Below are 21,581 nucleotides of genomic sequence, written 5' to 3' on the forward strand. Positions count from 1 at the left end.
CTAATGATGTTCCTGACCTGCAATTCTCATTGTGGGGAGTATATATAGTATGACCAGCTGCAAAGGAAGAGTGAGCTCTTATATGTTTAGGCTGCAGTCCTACACCATGGATGAGGAAACTGTTGTGGCCTCCCCTCCCACACAGCAGTTGGGCTTTAAACTCCAGTAGAAGCTTTTAAAAATTAATTTCAGCATGGAAGGGCACATTTTCGGTCCGTTTGCACATTGAAAAAGACCCGGAGAAATCCCTGAAATATACCCTCCCATGCTGTTGCAATGAATCTGAGGAGTGCTAAATAGAAGTCCTTTATTTTCCATCTAGAGTTAGTGCTTCTTTAAATGAACTTCTGGGAAATGTTTTGATCCAGGAAAAGAACAGAAGTTTGCAGGAAAGCCAAGAAAGGGGAGGAGGAAGAGAATAATAATAAATCCAAGTGGTTGCAAAAGGGATTGCAATGGTGTTTTATTCAGCCAGGGTACTTGGAGAAAACATACCTGGACAGTTTGTTCTTCAGAAATATAACTAACTGCAAAACTGTAAGTACTGAGAGGTGTTTTTTTTTTTAAACAATGAAACTTTAAGCTGAGTAATATTTTCTGTTTTCGCTGAGTTCTTGTACTGAATTCTTGTGCTTCTGCAAAATAAAGTGACTTAAGCCAAAACCTGTAATTTACTAGACTAACATCCTGTAGAGAGATAGTTTAGTTTTTAAGGGATGATTACTAAGCCAAGAAAAGAAAATGCTGTTCAATGCATTTATATTGGCATGTCTAATTATATATAGCATTCGATTTTCCCCCTGAGACTGGGCTTTGTACTTCAAAAAAAATTACCATTGGGTGTGCCCCTGTCTGCATTTAATGTTGGAAGCAGAGAACTTTCACATGTGGTATCATTTACTTGTTTCAAAAGTAGCACAAACAAATGTATTTTGGAATGTGCTTGAAAAGAAATCGTGTTCCAGATAAAGAAACAGAGATATACCTTTGCACTGCTGAGTGCCTTTATTTGTTTTGAAGAGCTTCTTTGCATAAATATTTTTGGTGGTATTTTCTATGTGGTTTCCCATTATCTTATATCCTTGAACGTCAGGCAAAATATGGGCAGAGAAATAAGAGGGCAAAAAGAACGGGTTGAGTGTGTGAAAAACTGTTGATGAAAAAAGCTAGATATGATATAGCATTTTGTTAATGAGGATCCCCCCCCCCCCGCCACAAGCATCCATCCCTTCCAGAATGTTTTGCCCTCTGATACCCGTACCAAATTCTAATGTCTTTTGTCACTAGTCCTTGCCTAGTGAGATATATATGATGCAAACTATGGGATTATTCCAGCAAAAGTCTGCCTTTTCGTGTGGTGCATAATGAGGTTGTAGTAATGTGAGCAATGGGGACTAAGCTATGAGGATATGTACTAGTGGGGGACAAAGGAGCAGTGCAAGTACTTGCTGCATATAGCTTGCTGTGACAAGTGCTTTGGGCTGGTTGGCAGTGTAACCAAAGCATTTAATGAATATGGGGCAACGATGGTGTGTAGATTTGTGTTTAGAGAGTTCTCTCCTGGTCACCTCAGAGTACATTGGAACTGATCTGAGTTCTTCTGCCAAGAATCTGGAGGAGCTAGAATAATTTTCCAAGGCTCAGAAAAATGACCCCGTTCCCTTGCTGAAAATGACCCTCCTCTGCTTAGGGCAATCCATGTATCCCCTGTTTTTCAAGGGACAGCCCCATCCTGACCCCAGGCAAAGCAATGGCGATCTTCCCACATTGCTTTGCGTAAGCAGCTGATTTGAATAACTTCCCCCAGGAAAGCAGGTGCTGAGGTGGGGGTGGGGAGCCTATCCTCCTCCCTGCCCCCCGCAGCAGCAATTTTCCTGGAAGAAGGCAGCCGCCGGCGAGATCACATCACTCCAGTGCTGAAGGAGTTGCACTGGTTACCAGTTGTTTTCCGGGCCAAATTCAAGGTGTTGGTTTTGACCTTTAAAACCCTATATGGTTCCGGCCCAGCGTATCTTAAGGAGCGCCTCCAGCAACACCAGACAGGCCGCTTAACAAGATCAGCCTCAGATGGCCTTCTCTCTGTCCCATCAGCCAGGACAGCTAGACTGGTGGGGACGAGGGAGAGGGCCTTCTCTGTGGTGGCCCCCACTCTGTGGAACTTCCTCCCTAGGAACTCCGTCATGCCCCCTCTTTAATGAGCTTCCGTTGTGCATTAAAAACGTGGTTGTTCAGGCAGGCATTTGGGGTGGGTTAGGGTATTTTTTTTAAAAAAAAATTATGGTAAAATTTTATTGTTTTAAATTGTTTTATGGTGGGTTGTACATCGCCCAGAGTGGCTGGGTGACCAGTCAGATGGGCGATTAATAAATTTAATAAATAAATAAAATAAATAAAAAACACTTCAAAGCTAGGTTTAAGCTGGGAAATCGTCACCAGCCTTGAATCTGAGTTGGAGAAGATTTCAGGACATCTAATGCTCACCTCTCATTTGGGGTGAGGAAGGATTACGAAGCCCCAGAAGTTCACTTTGGGGCCTGAGCCCAGCACACTTTAGTGACATCTCTATTTGTCTTGGTTTGGAAACCGACACTGAGGCTAGATATAAACATTTCCTAAACATATTGCGTTTATTTGGTTTTCAGAAGTTCGTTCTCTTCCTCTGACACCACAAACATGAATCCATTAACATTGTATCAATAACTATCCATTTGGTTACTTGAACATATATTAGCAAGAAGGAAGAAAAAGAGTGTAAAGATGAGGATAAGCAGAAGAGACTGTAATATTTGTGGGTAGAGAGGCACGGTGATGAACACCCCATGACTTTTTGGTCTCTTCTAGTGTTAAGACTTGGGCTGGTTCACATTTTAGCCTCATAACGAGGCAATGGATGTACTCAGTCTTTTAGCAACTTCCAGAAGAACGGGGTCAGGCAGTCTAGGCTTAAGCATGCTTAGTACTCTCACCCGTGACCCGCTTTTTATGCCTGTGCTCCTGCAAAAAGGGAATTGCTACCACCCAACATGATGAGGGAAGTTTTGGCTGCTCCTCTGTTGGGGTGCTGCTGGAGAAAAGGGAGGGGGCATCTGATTCACACAAGGCTTTTGCCCTCAAAAAGTAGCGGGGGAGAGATCATGCAAACTGAACATCCTTGCATGCTATCTGCATCGCAGAGGACATCTACATGGATGGTGGACGGAGAGAGGATGCAGGAACTCCCCCGCCATGTGAAGGATCTCGCTGCCTAGTGGATGTTTGAATGGAACTTTCCATAGACAGTTTACACCAGGACTGAATTGGCCCCAGGCTGGGATGTTGGGGGCCACATGGCAGCAGTGGACAGGGCCAATGAGGGACAGGCCACTGCCCAATGTTGGTGGAGCCGCTGCTGCCATCCCGCCTCACATTTTCATAGACACACATTCATATAAACAGACACATACCCCGTTCATACACAGACAAACATATGCCATCCACACCCCATTCATTTTCTCTCTCTCTCTCTCTCTCTCACACACACACACACACACACACACACTTCCCAGCACCCTTCCATGCAGATCACCTGGGGGGGGGGAGATTTTCCCTGCCCAGCACTGATAGAGGCTCCCCTTCTCAGCACTGAGCAGGGAAAAGGGCTTATGTCCGATCTGCTGCTGGTCAAATTAAGCCTTTTCCCCTGCCCCGGAGCTGAGAGAGGAGCCAGGTGGAGACTCTTACTGGCCCATTTAATGTTTGAACTGAACTATTAATAGATAGGGTACATCAGGGATGGACATCCCAGTGCCCTCCAAATGTTTTGGGCTACAACTCCCACCATTTCGGACGATTGGCCATGCTGACTGTGACTTATGGGAATTGTAGTCCAAAGTTCCTGGAGGGCATCAGGTTGCCTACTCCTTGTGTACCTGCTCCTCCATCACTAACAGCTGAAGCGTGAGCTGGCCCAGTCAAACATTTCTCCGTTCCAGAAGGGTATATGATAAGACACCTGAGTACCTCTTAAGTCTCTGAACTGTATAATATCTTCCATGTCTCTCTGTTTTTACATAATGAATGAGTAAATAAGCACAACAGTAATGCTCTGACATTCTCCTTGTGTTAGAAATCTCTTCAAAGCTGGACTTTGGATTCTACTTTTAAAGTCTAGTGAAAGGACAGCTGTGTGCTAGACATGCTAAATAAGATTTGAGTTTCTTGCCTTGTTGACCTAAAGTTTGAATCTGGAAGGTATTGGTTCTTTTCACACATAGGTTAGGGGGACTATCTGGGGATGAGGGGGCATTCAATCCTGTGGAGACAATACTGCCCCTGTGCCAGAATGCCCTGGATCGGGCCATACTGCTGGCAGAAACAGTCCTGGTGGGTACTCCTACCTACACCCTTGGTCTCCACATTTCTCAAGTCCAAAAACAAAGTGCAAAAGTTGAATAGTGATGGCCAAACTACCTTGAGGCTGAGATTCTATGGCCCATTAGTTCTATTCAGAATGACCCCAAAGTCCTCCTCCTCCAAAAAGACAAGATATATAGGGAAAATATAGAAGGTTAAATCCAATGTCGTGCTTGTGGAAGTGATGGGATTATTTGGTAATGATGCCTCCTGTTAGAAAGGCAATTAGCAGAGAAAAAACTAAAAAGGCAAAACAGAATGAGTGTTTACCAGTCCCATGTGCACACTGGCTATCTTAGGGCAATAAAAGGAGACCACACCCTTCTTCAGTAGAAGAAAGAAAACAGCATTAGTCACAAATCTCCTTGCATATACAATGCAGGGACAGCATAGAGTTTCAAAAAGAAGTTGTTCAGTCTATTTTCCACTACAGAAGCAGGAGTGAGAGAGCAAGTGCACACAAGTGCTCCCAGCAATGGAGGAAGTAACAGAGAGGGGTTGGGGAGGAAGGGGAGGGGCAAAAGGAAGAAATCACAGGAAACCACACTGTAGGCTATAGAGATCCTAAGGCTAGCTGTGATCAAAATGCCCATGAACTAACTAACTGCAACACCGCCTCCTTCCAGTAACTTGCAGACAAGGTTGCAATATTCCCAATTGGAAGTCCATCAACATGGTGGGATTTTCTCCCTCTTACCTGCCCCTGCAGCCTCTCTGCTGCCCAAAAACCTGTCCCAGGCAGGTGGTGGGCTGGTGGTGGTGGGAGTCACCCCCTCTTCATTCTGTGGAGAAACTGCTTCCATCAGTGGAATGACAACACTGGGCACAAGCCACACTTTCTTTATTGAAGGAAAATACACAACTTTCTGATGGTTTCTAATTTTCTAAAGACAGAGATCATAAGAGATAAAGCAAAATGAGAAATCATTGTAGAAAACATACCTGTAGCAAGCAGGTGTGTACATGTGTGTGTACATACTTGCTCAAACATCATTTCAAAGTAATTGAACCCCACAGGTATGCTAAACAGTATTTCAACATTTGCTATTAAATTGCATTTACAGATTTTTCTAGTATATCACATCTGGGATTTTAACTTGGGTGTGAGCGTCTTCAGTTCTATCAGCCCTTGGAAATAAATGCGTCCTTAGTTATCTTGCTCTTTAAATGTGCTCAGCTCCTTCTCTCTGGGCTGGTTTAACCTTACCAGAGCCTTTAATTACATTTCTCCTCCTCTAACTGACCACCATAAAAATTCAAACCCATGCCACAAATCTGTAAAAATGTTTCCACTGCAATGGGAGACAAAAATAGAATAATTCCATGTCTTTTTTGGATGAATGCCTAGCTGAAACTATGCAGTGTTTGACTGACAGGAAGATGTAGTCTTTGCTGAAAGCAATTTTATTTAAATACACTGCATTCAGTCTTTAAGAATATTCATGCAAGTGGGCAAAGAAAGGATTTACACTGGTTAGCCTCTGTTTTTGCCTGTTGCTTCTGTCTGACACTGAGCGACTTATCATTTGATCACCATATCTTTTTGGCTTCCCCATATTCATGAAGCACACCATCATATAAACGGGTGAGTATTTACTTGCTTGGTTTTGAGTGGAGTGGCTACTTTGGCTCCTTAAAAGTTTTTTGTTTAATGGATAGCATTTTAAAACTTCACTAGCAGTCTTGGCAGTAAAACCACAATTTTAGAATATAATAGTTGCTTTAAAACTGTGTCTTTCTGTTGATTTTGGGCTATTTCAGCAACAACACTTCTTTGTATACAGCTTAGCAGCAGAAATCAGTAGAATGAGTTGTTATGAAAAGTTGTGAGCGTTTGTTCCCTACAGTCGTCCACTTTGCAGTTACTCTGTGTACTCTCAGCATCTGCCTAGGCTCTGGTGACAGCAGAAGATGTATCCATAAGAAGCCTAACAAAGCTAACTGGTAAACTGAGAGAATGAATTTGAGCACACTCCGGGAGAGAGCGGAGGACAGGAAGGCCTGGCGTGCTATGGTCCATGGGGTCATGAAGGGTCGGGCACGACTTAAGGACTGAACAACAACAAAACTGAGAGATCAAAGCAAACATAAAAACAAACACCTGTATTTGCTGGTGAGCTTTAAAATGAAAAGCCAAATAATATTACAGGAGCGCATCATCAAGAGTCATAGTTTTCTAACTTGTCTGTGAGACTACATTAATGTTCCCTAGGATTTAATATCAATATCTGGTAAATGTACTTAATTTTAATGAATAGGTTTAGTTAATTTTAACAATCTTTTCAAAATGATGTTGAGCACCATGTCCCTGCGTGTGTATGTGTGTGTGTATCTATATCTTAGTACTGGCATAGGAACTATACCAGTACTGATATATATACACATGCATATACATACTGTAACATGGTGTTTAATATACTATAGACTGTCAGAAGATTTCTTAAAGCTTTTGTAGTATGATTTCTCTATATTGTGCTTCTGATTGCCCAAATATTCAAAATCTGCTTATCTCTACATTTATTTCAGTGTAACTTTATCGGCAGGGGAAAAAAACCCCTTAAGGGCTCAATCCTATGCAGATAGGCGGCCACCTCCAAACTCGGACGTGACTGCCTATCCAGTGCAGGGCAGGAGAAGCACTGACAGGATCTTTCCCTCTGCACTCCTCCTGCCCTGCATTTGTGGCTAGACAGCTGCTGGACAGCGGAGCGGGGGAGGAGGCTGCCGGACGACACACTGGATGTGTTGTACCAGATTTCTGCCCTCCTCGCCCTGGAACATGCCCCACAACACCCTGTTTCGGCTGCTCCACACTCCCTCTTGTGAGCACAGAGCACAGGGCTTTTCCGTGCTGCCTTTGAGGCAGCGCAGAAGGGGAGGGGGAAGGTCAGTTCTCCAGGAACTGACCTTGGAGCGCGGGCTCCGAGGTTGGTTTTGGAAAACAAGATATCCTGTGCCATCTAGCCGCTGACTAGTGGCCATAGGATTGCTCCCTCCATTGTATATGTGGCATATTCTACATGTTGCCAACTAACATTTTATGACTTTTAAAGAAAAGATGGGGGCAATCTTCAAATGAACCAAAAGAATAGTATTGATTATTCTTGTGAAAATAGGAGGGAAAAAGTAGCAACAATAAGTGCAATCATATCCACATTAAAAGAGATTGCACCCCTTCTTTGCAGTATCGCTATTGCAAAACATGAGCATTAAGAAAATATAAACTATTGAGCTTTTCTACATGAGGCTGTTAATCACCATTATCTACTTTCAGTTTCATCACAGAATTGAGATCCGAGCTCTATGCAAAGAGCTTTTCCTTTTCTGCTTTTCCACTAGATAACATCTAGGTGGTGCTATAGTGGAATAGTGCAAATATACAAGCTACCTTTACTTTCACTTGCAGAAATAATACCCCATTTTCTCCGCTCTAAACCCCCCGAGAAAGTGCTTTTAAAAAACAGAAGTGAAACTGGAGGATCACAACATCATCTAAAGAACCTATAAACAACTGTGAGTAAGGAATCACGAGTGCACAATAAATGCTTCATGTAGAAAAGCTCAAGGTTTACCAATGCCCATAGCCCAAGCATCTCATAGACAACGCAGGTGGATCCAGTAGTGACAGCGCCAGACAACTGTGGCTGTACAGCACATTGAGATGACTTAACAGACTCCCCACTCCCCCCCCACCCCATGTCCCTGGAGTACAAAGAGGAGGGAACAGAAAAAAGAAAGCAAGCAGACAATAGGGCATGGCGTAGGGGTGCATAAGGCAGGCACCTTGCTGGAGTTAAGTAGGTCTGAGTCTGGTCAGTGTCTGAATGGGAGACTACCACTGAGCTTCATGTACACTCCCTAGAGTTCCATGATAGAAGAAAGCTGGGCTATAAATGTACTAAATAAATAAAGGATGCTGAACTGGGGCCCACACATCAAATACTATGCTAGTAGTACAGGATATCACTTTTAATTTTTTTAAAATAAAAACCAAACAACTGTCCAGGGCTGGCTCTAGAAAATGCCCCTGCCCCCAGCTGACAAGATCTTTGGTGCCCCCACTGCCGATTCAGCACACGATTTCAATGTTTCATTTTTTTAAATGGCATTTGTTGTCTATTTCATAGCTTTGATGCACTATTTGCATGTATGATTTGTCCTAGTCATATAAAATCTTAAATTTGCAGACACGGATCAGATTTCGGTCACTAACACGTGCCCCATTTGTTGAGTGGGCATTGATGTTGTAACTTTCCCCATAAATAAATGGTACTAACAACCCTGAATATTAATGGATCGCAGGCCACCCAGGTTTGTGTTGCCAGTTTTAAAAGTGAAGATGAGCTGTATATGCTGTCTGTTTCAGCTGTTGAATGGATAGCTGAGTAGTGAGCTACCACATGACAGGTGTCCATGGAAGGCCGGTGGTGGCTCCTGGGCCTGAAGCACTGCTCCCTCAGACTAGAGGCTGGTGAGGGCAGGACAATGTACTCCCCCTCTGCCAGTCATTGTAATAACCACGGACCCCTCTCTTCTTCTAAAGACGTAAAGGAGGAAACAAGGCAGGTGTCTGGATGGGATGTGTAGAGGTATGAATACAAGTATGTGAGAGTAGGGAATGTGACAAGTATGTGAATGGGAGGGGTGAGCAGTTTCTGTGTGTGTGTGTGTGAGAGAGAGAGAGAGAGAGAGAGAGAGAGAGAGAAAGGAAGGAAGGAAGGGGGGATGGTTGAATGGGTATGTGTGAAGAAAATGAGGAACGGGCATGGAGAAAAAACATATTCACCCACATCTGTAATTTTTTTTGTGGCGCTCTTTGTAATATCTACAGTGGTGCAGTATCTTTCCAATTCTTTATCCTTTAGCCAAGTTTAGCTGCAAACCAGATGGCCAGAGAAGCACGAGGAGTCATCTGAGTCTACATGTGGACCACATCTAACTACATTTCCCTAAGAATTCCTAGCAGAGAAGATGCTGGCTGGATAGTGACTTCAGCCGGCTTGCTAAATGAGTATCACCCTTTAAAAAAGCCTTTATCTCTCCCTTATCACAATTTATTACTGTAATAAATTGGGGGAGATTTTTGGCTGCTGGCAATTAGGTTTAGGGGGAAAGGTCTCATTCATGTGAATGGGACCTTTGTAAGCCGAAGTGCTGTATAGGGTCCGGGCCAAGGAGGGCAGGCTGTGGGCTGGACCACCCCAATCTGCACTCACTCAGTTCTCCACCCCTCCCCACTACCAGCAGCTACAGGTACCATGGCAACACAGAGAGGCCTCTCCAAGTCTCATGAGACTTGGGAGAAGTTTCGCCATGCCTGTGATGAGTTTTTCACAAGATGTTCCCTAAGACTCGTGACACTGAGACATCTCATGAGACTTGTGATAGGCCTGTATGACCCTCTCCCCAGGTGACATGGCCTTAGTCTGTGGTCAGCAGCTGCCCAGTCAGGTCCTCCAGCTGCCATGGAGGACCTGGCCAGGCAGCTGCCGCCACTTGCTTTCTCTTTTGTTTTAAGTCTGGTAGTGGCTGCACTTCAAACAAAAGAGAAAGCGAGTGAGCGGTGGCAGTCCAAGGCCTGGCCGGGCAGAGTGGCAGTGGCAGGAAGCTCCAGAGGTGTGGCAGCCTAGCCCTGGAGCACCTGGCCAGGTGGCTGCCAGAGGCAGGGGATGGGCAGAAGTGCCTGGGGGAAAGGGTTGTGCAGCAGCAGGGGCTTGGACAGGCAACGGTGTGTGCGCGCATGCTAGTTCCACCCTCCCAATCTGCCACCTAAGACAAGAGATTCAGTGTGCCTCATGCCGGAGCTGGCCTTCGGACTCCTGAGCTGCTTTGAGATGTGCCCCACTGACAAACTTCCATATGTGTACAACTTCCACCTGCAATGTGCAGCTAGCAGCCAGAAATGAGACATTTTGCCCATACCAGTGTGGTATAGTGGTCAGGGTGTTGGACTGGGACTTGGGACTCTCTGCCTAACCTACCTCACAGGGTTGTTGTGAAGGTAAAATGGAGAGCAGGGGGACCATGTAAGCCACCTTGGATCCATTTCAAGAGGGAAAAAGGTGGGATATACGTCAATCCATCCATCCATCAATCAATCAATCAAATAAATATTTTTAGTAAACCTTTAGACAGCCACCAACCTAGAGTCTTACAAAATGACTCATTGCAATGTAGAAATTAATTTTTTAAAACTAGAACTTTCTACCGTTCCTAACTCACAGCTGTGAAACATATCTCACTCATTTGTTATCTTGGCAAATCATAACAACAAAGAGAATTTGGGCTGTAGCTTTTTAGGGCTGGTGTATGGCTGTGGCTATTGTGGATATAATTTGAGAGCTAAACAAACAAACAAACAAACAAACAAAGCAAACAAACAGACAAAACAAACTCTAGAAGCTGTTCTCTTTAATGCACTTTTTAAAATACTACATTTTTAAAAATTATGCCAAAGGAGTGTGTGGCATTAATCTTGCCATTTTGGTTTATGTCTTTCCGCTTTTTACCAATCAATTAGGAATGAGTGGTACTAACCCACCCACTTAACTATAAAATTCAGATGCTGAAATAGATCCACATCGACTGTACTTGCCGTGTTTTGTGAACCATCATAGCTGTTGTTTGCATCTACCATGAGTGCTTAATTTGATTTGTTACTAGACAGCTCAAATTTTAGCGAGAAACAATTACTATATTGTTTTGGAGTATCTAGAAAATAGGTTGTTAATAGAAATGAATCATTATATAAAATCTTAATATGGCAGCCATACAATTTTTTTTAAACCCCCCACAATAGAGCCTTTTGGTGTTGAATTGTGCAGAAGGTTGGGGGCTGGGGGGTGGTAACAAAAGTGGGATTGTGATTTGAGCATATCTGAGATTGTATGAAAACATTCCATTGTATATTTCCATGGTTTCATATGGTAACCTGTACAATAACAGGCTATGTGCATGGATACAGTCTGTCCTCTGTTCAGAGAAACCCTTTTCCTCATAATTACAGGAAGAAACAAAGCGAAACACATAAATGAGAGAGGTCTCTGAGATCCTGACCCTACTTTCTGGCTTAGCAAAGAATTACTTAGACCATGGGTGAGGAATGTGTGCCCCCCCAAGGTGTTGTTGGACTCCAGTTCCCATCAGCCACCACCACCAATGTAAATGGTCAGGCATGATGGGAGTTAGAGTCCATCAATATCCAACACAATCCTATACATGCCTACTCAGAAGCAAGTCCCATTGACTTCAGTGGGGCTTACTCCCAGGTAAGTGGGTATAGGGCTGGGATTTGTGTGATGGAACAGCATCAATAATCCTCTTGTCCAGCACACCGATGATGTCATGTATGAGATGGGGCCTCCTGAATGGCCAGTCACATAGACACTCAATAAACCATTTCTTCCTTATCTCTAAGGGAAAGAAATCACACAAACTGGGCCTCTGCACCACCAGGCACTTGCATGAGGTGTCATATCACCTGTGTGGTGCAGGAGCTGAGTGGGATGCGCTGTTCCTCACCATGTGAAGGAGTCAGGTGACCTATGAACTGGGGCTAAGGTTTCTCTGCAGGTTGGTGCCACTGAACAGAGATCCTTGCCTGAGCCATTTTGGAGGTGGGTGGGCAGGAGGGTGTCCGACAAACAAAATGAAATAGAGGTGACAAACGATGAAGTTCTAGGGCAGCCTTCCTGAACCTGGTGCCCTCCAGATTTTTTGGACTACAACTTCCAGGATTCTTGAGCATTGGCCATGGAGGCTGGGGCTGCTGGTGCCCTCCAAAAGTCCAAAACATTTGGAGGGCACCAGGTTGGAGAAGGCTGTTCTGGCACTGACAAATTAACAGTTAACAAGTCAATAGACCCAGATGGCATATGCTAGAGCAGTGGTGGGCAGAAGGTAGATTGGGATCTACTAGTAGATCTCTGAGTGATTCGCGATAGATCAGCAAGGGTTTTTGATTCATAGCATCAAGTAAAAGGCTTGCCCCCTAAATTAGGTTGTGGAAAATGAACTCTTGGTGTGTGTGTGTGTGTGTGTGTGTGTGCGTGCGTGCGTGTGGGGGGGGGGACCAGAAGTGGATTTTTCTGTGAAAGAACTTGTTGGCTTGGTTCTAATCCTGATAACAAATTCCTGTTCTAAGAATATGTTCAGAGGCACCCTTGTGCTTTAATTCTTAGAGGATGTTGTTCCACCCCCCCCAACCCCAGGCCAATATTTTCACTTGATTGGTGAAACTTGGGGGTTCTAGTAAAAAACAATGTAGATCCCACAAGACTAAAGTCTGCCCATTCCTGCATTAGATAGTTCTTAAAACATTAAGGGTAAAATCCTGTGCATGTTTAGACAGCAAAAAATCCTACAGCTGCATGACTGGCTAGGGAATGCTTGGGGTTGTAGGACTTTTTTTTAATGTCTAAACAAGCATAGCATTGCACCCTAAGATGTGGACAGGGGTGTAGTGGTGGTGGGTCTCGCAGGGATGAAGACCTGGGACTTTTTTAAGAGCCAAGTCTCAGCCACATCCCTCCCACTCCCAGCCTACTGCTGTGGGCCAGGCTCTTCCAGCTGTCTCCTCCTCTTCCCTGCCACTGAGTGAGGGTGAAGTTTCCATAGAGTATCATATTTTGAAAACCTGAAATGTTTGCGTTTGAGTGAGTGAGTGAAAAAGATTAACACCCCTGCATTTTTTCCTTAGACATCCAATGGAAATGCCACTGCCTTTCCATTGCACTGTTTTTGGATCAGCTGCACTGTTTTTGGATCCCAGTTGAAGGCTGCATATCTTGCAAGGTTGTGTAATCTTAGAAGGGGGCGTGGCTGTGAGGGGGCGTGGCTGTGACTGTCATGAAGGGACCCTGTGCTTCTGGATTTGCCACTATGCTACTGGATGTGGAATATTTATTTACAGGGTGCATTGCAGTGGTCCAGATGGGATGTAACTAAGGCATGTGTGACCGTGGCCAGATCAGATGTCTCAAGGCATGGGCACAGTTGGTGCGCTAGCCTCAGTTGTACAAAATGCACTCTTGCCCACCGCTGAGGCCTTTTTTCAGGGCTTCACCCAGGGCTACAAGAGTACACCTGACCTGTGAGCCTGAGTCTTCAGGGGGAGTGTAACCCCATCCAGCGCAGGTTGAATCCCTATTCCCTGATCTGCCTTTCAGCTGACCAGGAGCACCTCTGTCTTTGTTTAGATTAAGCTTCTATTTGTTTGCCCTCATCCAACCCATTACTAACATCAGGCACCACTTTAGAACCAGAACAGCTTCCTTGGATTTGGATGGAAAGGAGAGACAGAGTTTGGAGTCATCAGCATACTAGTGGCACCGAATCCCAAAACTCTGGACAATCTGTCCCAGTGGTTTAATGTATCAGTTAAATAGCACAGAGGATCAGAAGGAAGCCTGCGGGAGGCTACAAGCAATGGCTACGGTGTTGAACAGGCATCCCTCAGCACCATCTTGTGAGCTCACCCTTCCAAGAAGCACCAACTGTATAACAGGGCCTCCCAGTCCCATGTCAGACAGACGCCTCAGAAGGAAGGATACCATGGTAGATGGTATCCAAAGCCACTGAAAGGTCCAGCAGAACCAACAGGGACACACTTCCCCTGTCCAAATAGCTGGTTGCCTAACAAAATAGCTGATTGCCTTGCCACTAAAGTAATCCTTACCAGAGAACTGGAAAGAAGCCGACATAATTTAGCATTTTAGCCTTCTAAATTTTTATCTTTGCTGTTTTAAATCTGTATTTTAAACTTCTGCACTGTTGCTAAGTTTTATTGTGGTTGTATTGTTATATTGTGGTTTTAATGTTCTATATATTTTAAATTGTTTTATTGTGTGTTGTTTGGATTTAATTTTTGTGAACCGCCCAGAGAGCTTCGGCTATTGGGTGGTATAGAAATGAAACAAACAAACAAACAAACAAATAAATAAATAATGCTAATTTACAAACAAACAAACAAGATCTAGAGCGAGCCAGGAAATCACATGGCAGTTTAACTTAATGACTTTTCCAGGTTAACTGGTGGAAAGCATTGTTAAAGGTCATCCTTACTGAGGAAGAGATAGCATGGCTTCTGCAAACAGTAGTCTCATCACACCAAACTTTTGTTATTTCTTTATTTGTTTTAGAAATACTGCCCCTCCATAGCAATTCCCGGAGTGGTTCACATAAAAATAAAATACAGATACTAGGGGTGATCTGGTGGACATTATATGCTTGGACTTCCAAAATGCTTTGGACAAAGTCCATTGCCTATGACTCCTGAGCCAATGTAGCTCTTTTGGATCACTAACTGGTCACAGAATAGGAATCAGAAAAGGCATAAACACATAGTTCTTGAAATGGAGAGAGTGAAGCAGTGACCCCCCACCCCAAAGATATGTATTGGGAGTGGTCTTGATTAGGAAAATGAAATAAATAAATAAATTCTGCAAATTTGTGGACTGATTAATTTACTTCCAGGAATTTTATGAAAATTTAGTCATAGAAAAATATGTAAAATTAAAAAAAACCTGGCCAAAAATGTGCATTTCCTTGATAGGCTAAAGTGTGAAAAAGTGCATGGGGGGATTTGTGCATTTTGAGGAGGATTTGTGCAAGTGTAAATGTGCACAACTTCAGGAAACTGGAAAAAATCCGATTCTGTCCATGAATGGATGATGGAATGAAAGGCACCTGACAATCTAGGAAATGCAGAAGGAACAGATTTTACAGACTCCGTACATCTCTAGTTGCAATCCTGTACCTGTTTACCTGAAAGCCCATAGGATGTACATGTATAGCTGTAAAGCATCTAAACTTTGCTGTTTTTGCACATGTCCTCATATTGGCTGGTTTAGCTCTTTACTTCCTGAAGGAAATGTAAACATCCCATCTGCAATGCTCATGCTTGTGGAATGATTTCATGTAAGCCTTTACAAACCAATTCTAAATCCTTCAACAAACCAACCATGTTTGAAGAAGCAGCCGTGCAGGTTACTATCCACCCCTTGCTCAATGTTCCTTTTCCACTTGTGGCTTCTTTTCCATTCTGTATACATCTACTCAACCAAGGGCGCAAGCCTATGCATGTTTAGAAAGGAAAAGGTCCTACAATTCCCAGCATGCCCCCGCCAACCATGCTGGTGGGGGCATTTTGGGATTTGTCTGACTTTTTTTTCTGTCTAAGCATGCATAAAATTGTGCCCTAAGGCCATTTGTCTCTAGTATCAGATTCTCCCTCCTCCTTGTTTGGTAAGTAAAAGTTTACTTTAGAACTGAGTGCTGGTGGGTGGCCCTGTGAGGTCTACTGGAAGAGGAATCCAAGGAGGAGGAGGTTGGGAAGGGAGCAATCCGGCCTGGGGTGGCTGGTGGGCAAGGCATAGATCTGGGTTGCAGCAGATGAAAGTACCTCTTCCACAGCTCCTACTCATACTGCTCATGCCAGAGCCACTCACGCTGGCTCCAGCAGCCCCCTACCAACTGTAGGGTAAACAGTGAATCATGTGAAAATGGGCAATCAGAGGGGTGAATACAACATAGTGATACATGATATCATGATGCATAGCAGGATGCCATACTACACTTTCCAAGATGCACTTTATTGACAGGCATGCACAACTGTCCATATATACACAAGATCTCAGAATAATGAAGAACTTTTGTCCGAGAAACTTATGTAACTCGACAAGCAAATCATAGTTTCCGTTGAGGTACGTTCACCCATCACTACTTAGTTAAACATGTTACTACTAAATCACCTTCAGAAATTAGGGAATGGCAAATCCACGATGTGTGATCTTACAGGAGCTATTTCTGGGGTCTCTAATGTGATGCCCATTAGTGACCCCAGTTACACCACCTCTCTTACTGCCCCCAGGCTCCCTTCCCCTCCTTATTTTTATTTTGTCTCTTAAGATTTTTGTAATGAATTGTTTTTTAAATTGGTAGGTTGGCATGCTGCAAAATGAAGGGCTTCCCTCCAGCCCTTCCCTTTGGGTTTGAAAGAGCAGTTTTGTGTTTTGGAACTCAGGCTCCACCTCTGTCTTGCACTTAAATTCTTGGGCAAGTTACTTTTCTTTTAGTCTCACCAGTTTGTGTTATGAGATATGAGTATTTTGTGGCTGGTCATGTCGACCATGGCAGCCATTTTATGAATGGGCAAGCCACACCCCCATGATAGCCATTTTGTGGAAGTGCACTGACACGGTCAAAATTTCAAAGGTGCCCACCAACCCAAAGGTGCCCACCAACCCTGACCTATACAGTTGGTGTTGAATGCATTCTGAAGAGCACATAATGAATCTGCACAAGCTTTAAACAGCTAAAGCACTGGGAAAATAATCAATACGAAATAACAGTATTTTCCTTGGCAAGGCTAGCAAACAAGAAGACTTTAAAAAGCACTATTTCTCTCTCTCTCTTTCCTGTCTGTCTTCATTTAATTCCTTAGTTTCTCTGACCTGCACCTTTTGTGACTTGCTTACTCGAATTCTCCAGGGAGGATCAGTATCAGGGTCTAATAAGCTTGCTGTTACTTTACACCAAGCAGAAAGTAAATGTTTCATCTGTTAAATTGACAAATACAAAATGTTTTTCTATCGTCCTCGTTATTCTTCTAGAGGAAAAATGTGTTTTTATATTTGCTTTGATGTGACCAAGAGCAGATAAAATGGATTCAAAGCCATGAACGTAAGTGTCTTGAATGAAGACTGTCTTTTTGTAACCCTTTCCCATTCTTTATTTAGCCATTTGTACTGAAATGTGATCAGATGAACACTGCATGGTCTAGCTGCAGTGTAGGTTGTAGGCTGTGGAATTCTTAAAGCTATAAAACCTTGGCTATAGCACGTAAGATGCTTGCTGTGAACTGGACTCCAGGGGGGAAAACAGAAGGTTGTGAACTGTGCAAGAAGATGTAACTACAGATAGTTTGTTAGGCTGGAGATCAATTCTTCTCTTAATGCTTTGTTTTTAATTGACTTCAGTGCCGGCGGACTTGTATCTAATGTTTAGTGGTTTCTGTTTTTTTCTTCATTTTTATTAACTTTCTCTTTCCACTGGAGAAATTTCATGAAATCGTCCCACCATTTTCTCTGCCCGTGAACAGGGTGGAAAATTTTGACAGGCCATTTGCACACAGATCTAACAAAAATGACTTTATGAGATGTACAAAATTTGAAAAATACCGCTCTGGTAATACCATCTATTAACTGCCCTAGGGGCATAATAGACACCAGAGAATGTACAGAATCGATGCAAAGCATTATGTTTGAGGTTCAGTCTTTCCAGCAGAGAAATCTCCAGTGTTCTTGAATGGTGGGTTATCTATTTGAACATCAACAATCATCTGGTTCTCTTCAGTTTTCCCCCTCTTACAAATATGTATTAAATAAAAATGGTCTCGAAGTCCTTACAGTATTTTTGTAACAGCCAGTCCCTCCTGAATGCTTTCGTTCTTCAACATGGCCAGTTTAAGAATCCTCTAGCCCAGGGGTGGGGAATTAAATTGTTGTGGTGGCCAGATGACCCCCACCAATCCCTCTGTGTGCTGAATGATGTCAGGAGGTGGGGCCATATCCTCTGATGTCATTTGGTTCTTGACCAATGTGCTGGATGGCACCTTCTCCCATTGGGGGAGGACACGGGGCAGACAAGGTGAACTGACCATGTGTCTCATTCTCAGTGGCCCAAGCCTCCGGAAGCTAGATGGGAGAGTTCCATGGGTGAGATTAAGTCCGCAGATGGAGGTTCCCCCCCCCGATCGAGTCCAACCCCCAAAAGTGCGCTATCCAGGATCCAGACCTCTTCTCTAATAATCTTTGCATCCCATATATTTGTATATAAATCCCACTGAATTTGATGGATTTATTTATGTATTGTTGTTGTTGTTGTTCAGTTGTTAAGTCATGTGCGACTCTTCGTGACCCCATCGACCATAGCACGCCAGGCCTTCCTGTCCTCCACTCTCTCCTGGAGCGTGCTCAAGTTCATATTCATTGCATCAGTGATGCTATCTAGCCATCTCATCCTTTGCTGTCCCCTTCTCCTTTTGCCTTCAATCCTTCCAGCATCAGGGTCTTTTCCAGGGAGTTTTCTCTTCGCATTAGGTGGCCAAAACATTGGAGCTTCAGCTTCAGTATCTGTCCTTCCAATGAGCAGTCAGGGTTGATTTCCTTTAGGACTGACTGATTTGACCTCCTTGCAGTCCAGGGGACTCGTAAGAGTCTTCTCCAGCACCACAGTTTGAAAGCAGCAATTCTTTGGCACTCAGCCTTCCTTATAGTCCAGCTCTCACAGCCATACATTACTACTGGGAAAACCATAGCTTTGATTAGACGAACCTTTGTCGTCAAGGTGATGTCACTGCTTCTTACTATGCTGTCTAGGTTTGCCATAGCTTTCCACCCAAGGAGCAAGCGTCTTTTAATTTCATGGCTACAGTCACCGTCTGTGGTGATCTTGGAGCCCAAGAAAGTAAAATCTTTCCCTGCTTCTATTTCTTCCCCTTCTATATGCCAGGAAGTGATGGGGCCAGATGCCATGATCTTCGTTTTTTTAATGTTGAGTTTCAAATCAGCTTTTACAGTCTCCACTTTCACCCTCAGCAAGATGCTGTTTAGATCCTCTTCACTTTCTGCCATTAGGGTGGTATCGTCTGCGTATCTGAGGTTGTTGATAATTCTCCCGGCAATCTTAATTCTGACCTGTGATTCATCCAACCCGCCGTTTCTCATGATGTCCTCTGCATATAAATTAAATAAGCAGGGCGACAATATGCAGCCTTGTCGTACTCCTTTCCCAATTTTGAACCAATCGGTTGTTCCATGTCCGGTTCTTACTGTTGCTTCTTGGCCCTCGTACAGGTTTCTCAGGAGACAGGTAAGGTGGTCTGGTACTCCCATCTCTTACAGAATTTGCCACAGTTTGTTGTGATCCACACAATCAAAGGCTTTAGCATAGTCAATGAAGCAGAAATAGACGTTTTTCTGGAATTCCCTTGCTTTCTCCATGATGCAGCGAATGTTGGCGATTTGATCTCTAGTTCCTCTGCCTCTTTGAAGCCCAGCTTGTACTTCCGGTAGTTCTCGGTTCACATGCTGCTGAAGCCTAGCTTGTAGGATTTTGAGCATCACCTTGCTGGCATGTGAAATGAGCGCAATTGTGCGGTAGTTTGAACACTCTTTGGCATTGCCCTTCTTTGGAATTGGACTGTAAACTGACCTTTTCCAGTCTTGTGGCCACTGTTGAGTGTTCCAAATTTGTTGGCATATTGAGTGCAGCGCTTTAACAGCATCATCTTTTAGGATTTTAAATAGCTCAGCTGGAATACTGTCATCTCCGCTAGCTCTGTTGTTACTAATACTTCCTAAGGCCCACTTGACTTCACTCTCTAGGATGTCTGGCTCAAGTTCAGTGACCGCACTATCATGGCTATCAGGGACATTAAGATCTTTCCTGTAGAGTTCTTCTGTGTATTCTTTCCACCTCTTCTTAATCTCATCTGCATCTGTTAGGTCCCTGCCTTCTTTGTCCTTTATCATGCCCGTCTTTGCACAAAAATTTCCCTTGAGATCTCCGATTTTCTTGAAAAGATCTCTAGTCTTTCCCATTCTGTTGTTTTCCTCGATTTCTTTGCATTGTTCATTTAAGAAGGCCTTCTTGTCTCTCCTTGCTATTCTCTGGAACTCTGCATTCAGTTGGATATATCTTCCCCTTTCTCCCTTGCTCAGCTACTTGTAAAGCCTCCTCAGACAGCCACTTTGCTTTCTTGCATTTTTTTTTCTTTGGGATGGATAGAGTTGCTGCCTCGTGTCCTGAACAATGTTACGGACCTCCATCCATAGTTCCTCAGGCACTCTGTCTATCAGGTCTAATCCCTTAAATCTATTCCTCACCTCCACTGTCAATTCATAAGGGATATGATTTAGGTCATACCTGAATGGTTTAGTGGTTTTCCCTGCGTTCTTCAATTTAAGCCAAACTTTTGCAACAAGAAGCTCATGATCTGAGCCACAGTCAGCTCCCGGTCTTGTTTTTACTGACTGTATGGAGCTTCTCCATCTTTGGCTGCAAAGGACATAATCAGTCTGACTTCGATATTGACCATCTGGTGATGTCCATGTGTAGAGTTGCCTCTTGTGCTGTTGGAAAAGAGTGTTTGCTATGATCAGCGTGTTCTCTTGGCAAAACTCTATTAGCCTTTGTCCTGCTTCATTTTGTACACCAAGGCCATGCTTGCCTGTTATCCTGGTTATTTCTTGACTTCCTACTTTAGCATTCCAATCCCCTATGATGAAGAGGACATCTTTTTTTGGTGTTAGTTCTAGAAGGTGTTGTGGGTCTTCATAGAACCAATCAACCCCAGCTTCTTCGGCCTCAGTGGTTGGGGCATAGACTTGCATTACTGTGATGTTGAATGGTTTGCCTTGGATTCGTACTGAGATCATTCTATCGTTTTTGAGATTGTACCCCAGTACTGCTTTTCCCACCCTTTTGTTGACTATGAGTGCTACTGCATTTCTTCTAAGGGATTCTTGCCCACAGTAGTAGATATAATGGTCACCTGCATTAAATTCACCCATGCTTGTCCATTTTAGTTCGCTGATTCCCAAGATGTCGATGTTCAATCTTGCCATCTCATGTTTGACCACCTCCAGCTTACCTTGATTCATCGATCTTACATTCCAGGTTCCTAAACAATATTGTTCTTTACAGCATCGGATTTTCTTTTCACCACCAGACACATCCACAGCTGAGTGTCCTTTCGGCTTTGGCCCAGCCGCTTCACTCTTTCTGGCGCTACTTGGAAATACCCTCTGCTCTTCCCCAGTAGCATATTGGACACCTTCCGACCTGAGGGGCTCATCTTCCGGCGTCATATCTTTTAGCCTTGTGATATGTTCCATGGGGTTTTCTTGGCAAGAATACTGGAGTGGGTTGCCATTTCCTTCTCCAGTGGACCACATTTTGTCAGAACTCTCCGCCATGACCTGTCCATCTTGGGTGGCCCTGCACAGCATAGCTTATGGCTTCACTGAGTTACGCAAGCCCCTTTGCCACAACAAGGCAGTGATCCATGAAGGGGTTATTTATGTATGTTGTTGTTCAGTCGTTCAGTCGTGTCCGACTCTTCGTGACCCCATGGACCATAGCACGCCAGGCCTTCCTGTCCTGCGCTCTCTCCCGGAGCGTGCTCA

General features: G+C 43.9%; 1 protein-coding gene across 1 annotated transcript in view; it reads left to right on the plus strand.

The window, feature by feature from the left end:
* The first annotated feature begins 448 nt into the window (after positions 1 to 448).
* The window catches only part of INSC (INSC spindle orientation adaptor protein), a 255,524-nt gene continuing 234,391 nt past the window's right edge, over positions 449 to 21,581 (plus strand). Inside the window, exon 1 of the mRNA XM_084828484.1 lies at positions 449 to 537. The gene's annotated coding sequence lies outside the window, so the exon portion shown is untranslated. The remainder of the gene's footprint in view (positions 538 to 21,581) is intronic.

The sequence above is a fragment of the Heloderma suspectum genome, chromosome 1, assembly GCF_057233095.1.
Source record: "Heloderma suspectum isolate Gila_16-S chromosome 1, 16-S_ref, whole genome shotgun sequence".
NCBI classification, from domain to species: domain Eukaryota; kingdom Metazoa; phylum Chordata; class Lepidosauria; order Squamata; family Helodermatidae; genus Heloderma; species Heloderma suspectum.